Raw genomic sequence first — 3640 nt, forward strand, 5'->3', positions numbered from 1 at the left:
AAGCTCAAAACACTCCATCACTTCCCTTGCGTTAATCGCCGGAGAGAGCGTGAGTTTTACTCGGGGACGCCTCTCCACGTGAGGTACTTACTTTTCGGCCAATAACAAGTAGAATGAGAAGGAGCTTAAAGATTTGGTCCAATAGAAGTCAAGGGGAAAAAAACAGTAGAGGCAGAGAGTAAACCTCCGCAAACAACTGCCCAATTGGAATGGGAAGCTCCCACCCAAACCTGGGACTGGCTGCTAGGAAAAGCCGCAACCGGGACCTTTAGGCGGGGTGAGTTTAAGGTGGCTTTCGCGCGCTGAGAGCGTCGGGCTTTTATTGGCCAACTACTTCCTCCCCTTGTGGGAGGTCCCTGCGTAGCGGGGTTAGAAGATGGGCGGAACGACCGAGTGACGCAGTAGCCTCCCCAGCCAATCAGGGGTGGGGAAGGGAGGTCGCGGAGGAAGCGGATCCCCCGCCGCGCAGCTAAACGGCCGGGAACTAGCCGCTTCGTCTCCCTGGGCCGCTCTCGGGGCCTAAGCGGGAGCTGCTGGGACGGCGTCACTGGGTGGGCTGGGGCGGAAGTGGAGGCGGAGGGAGACGGCTACGTTTGCAGTACCTTGCCCTCTCGCGTCGAGGCTCTGGTGGGCGCGGGGGAGGGGGAGGAGGAGGGGGAGGAGGAGGAGCCCGCGACCCGGGCGGCGGCGGCCTGGCCCGTGTTCCCCGTAGGGTCCCGCCTCGGAGCGGGCGGCGGTGGAGGAGGAGACTGAGGAGCAGGATGGCGGCCTTGACCCTGTACGCCTGCACCAAGTGCACCCAGCGCTATCCCTTCGAGGAGCTCTCCCAGGGCAACGGCTTTGTAAGGTCCGTGGGCGCTGGGTGGTGCGCGGGCGGGGTTTGCGGGGTTTCCTCGGCCACAACCCGAGGGAGCTGGGTGCCCGCTGCACTGCGGCTCCTGTCTCTTCGCCGGCGCCTTGGGGGTTTGGATCCCTCGTCTCCTCACTCAGAGACCCCGTTATCCGAGGACCTGGGCATCAGCTGGGAAAGCCCCTGAGAGGAGGACGGAACACTTCCCTCTTCCAGGCGACCCGGGGCGGGGGGCCTGGCCCCAGCAACGTTGGGGGGGGTCTCAGGGGTGGGGCTGCGTGAGGCAGCCACCTGTCTATGCCGCAGAGACCCCGGGATGGAGATGTTTTCATCTCGGTTTTCTGTCTAGTCTGTCCTTTCCTTCCATCGGGAGGCAGAGGACGGTGTTTGCACTTTCTTGCTAGGAACCTGAAGCCGCAAAGCTGATGGCATCCTTCTTCCCTGTCCAGGAAAGCGAAGCGTCTGGCTATTGAATGGGATGACTGTAATAAAATAAAAGCGAATGCGAAGCTCAAAACACTCCATCACTTCCCTTGCGTTAATCGCCGGAGAGAGCGTGAGTTTGACTCGGGGACGCCTCTCCACGTGAGGTACTTACCTTTCGGCCAATAACAAATAGAATGGGAAGGAGCTTAAAGATTTGGTCCAATAGAAGTCAAGGGAAAAAAAACAGGGGCAGAAAGTAAACCTCCGCAAACAACTGCCCAATTGGATTCGGAAGCTCCCACCCAAACCTGGGACTGGCTGCTAGGAAAAGCCGCGACCGGGACCTTTGGGCGGGGTGAGTTTAAAGTGGCTTTCGCGCGCTGAGAGCGTCGGGCTTTTATTGGCCAGTGACTTCCTCCCTTTGTGGGAGCTCCCTGCGTAGCAGGGGTTAGAAGTTGGGCGGAGCGACCGAGTGACGCAGTAGCCTCCCCAGCCAATCAGGGGCGGGGAAGGGAGGCCGAGGAGGAAGTGGATCCGCTGCCGCGCAGCTAAACCGCAGCGAACTAGCCGCTTCGTCTCCCTCCGCCGCTCTCGGGGCCTAAGCGGGAGCTGCTAGGACGGCGTCACTGGGTGGGCTGGGGCGGAAGTGGAGGCGGAGGGAGACGGCTGCGTTTGCAGTACTTCGGTCTCTCGCGTCGAGGCTCTGGTGGGCGCGGGGGAGGGGGGGGAGGAGGAGGAGGAGGAGGAGGAGCCCGCGGCCCGGGCGGCGGCGGCGGCGGCGCCCGAGTTCCCCGTAGGGCCCCGCCTCGGAGCGGGCGGCGGTGGAGGAGGAGACTGAGGAGCAGGATGGCGGCCTCGGCCCTGTACGCCTGCACCAAGTGCACCCAGCGCTATCCCTTCGAGGAGCTCTCCCAGGGCCAGCAGCTTTGCAAGGTCCGTGGGCGCTGGGTGGTGGGCGGGCGGGGTTTCCCCGGCCATAGCCCGAGGGAGCTGGGTGCCCGCTGCACTGCAGCCCCTCTCTCTTCGCCGGCGCCTTGGGGGTTTGGAGCCCTCGCCTCCTCACTCAGAGACCCCGTTATCCGAGGAGCTGGGCATCAGCTGGGAAAGCCCCTGAGAGGAGGACGGAACCCTCCCCTCTTCCAGGCGACCCAGGAGGGGGCCGGGCCCCAGCAACGTTGAGGGGTCTCAGGGGTGGGGCTGCGTGAGGCAGCCACCTGTCTATGCCGCAGAGACCCCGGGATGGAGATGTTTTCATCTCGGTTTTCTGTCTAGTCTGTCCTTTCCTTCCATCGGGAGGCAGAGGACGGTGTTTGCACTTTCTTGCTAGGAACCTGAAGCCGCAAAGCTGATGGCATCCTTCTTCCCTGTCCAGGAAAGCGAAGCGTCTGGCTTGGGAACAGAATGCTCTATGATTTGGAGCTCCTCCCATCCCATTAAAGCCGGGATGCTGTCTGTGAGCAACGGTGCAAAATAATAAGTAGTTTCACATTTAACCAATCCTTGGAATCGGCCCTGACAGCTTTTTTAAATTTATCTGTTGCGTACCCCCCCATCTAATAAAGACAAAGACACCTAAGCCTTCCCTAAGGAATTATGCTGTAATTGGCTGCTTATTTGATAAATCACTCCATTTTCTACGTTGGGGGACAGATTTTATTGATGTTTTAGGCATTTGAATAGGTTGGGTAATAATTTTCCACTAGAAACGTGAAATTTGGGGGGGCCTTGAGGTAGATAATGACTAATATATTGTCTTATTACAGGAATGTCGGATTGCGCATCCCATTGTAAAATGTACTTACTGCAGATCAGAATTTGAACAAGAGAGGTTTGTATATTGAACAGTTTTTGATAAAGACAAAGTATTGTCTGTAAGGAATACTTGAAGGTTGTAACACCATATTTATGTTACAGTTTTTTTTTAAATAAAATGGTTTAGTTTCTCAAGCTTTAAGTTGTAAACCCTTTCTGCATGGTAGGAGAGAGAATGCTGACCAAAAATTAATGTGTATTTTACAGCTAGACTTTATACCTGAGGAGATAAAACATAAATTATTGCATGGAAAATGTACAGCCTTGCTAACGAAAAGTGCAAATATAAACTGTTACTGTTAAGCTATAAAAAAAATGGCAGAACGTTAGTGCTGACATGGACCTGAGGAAAGGTCTATAGTGTTACCAGCTAGCTTCCAAGGGTGAAATCTAGTAACTTGTTACCAGTGGAAGAACAGCGCATATTTCTTAATGGAGTGATTCCTGTTAGAGCCTCAGTGCATGCCACAAGAGCTTAAGAGAAGAACAAATAATTTCTTCACAAGTAGGTGTGAGCATCATACTAGTGGAGAGCACCCAGTGGAAGGTTAG

Source organism: Physeter macrocephalus, chromosome 16 (assembly GCF_002837175.3).
Source record: "Physeter macrocephalus isolate SW-GA chromosome 16, ASM283717v5, whole genome shotgun sequence".
In the NCBI taxonomy this organism is placed as follows: domain Eukaryota; kingdom Metazoa; phylum Chordata; class Mammalia; order Artiodactyla; family Physeteridae; genus Physeter; species Physeter macrocephalus.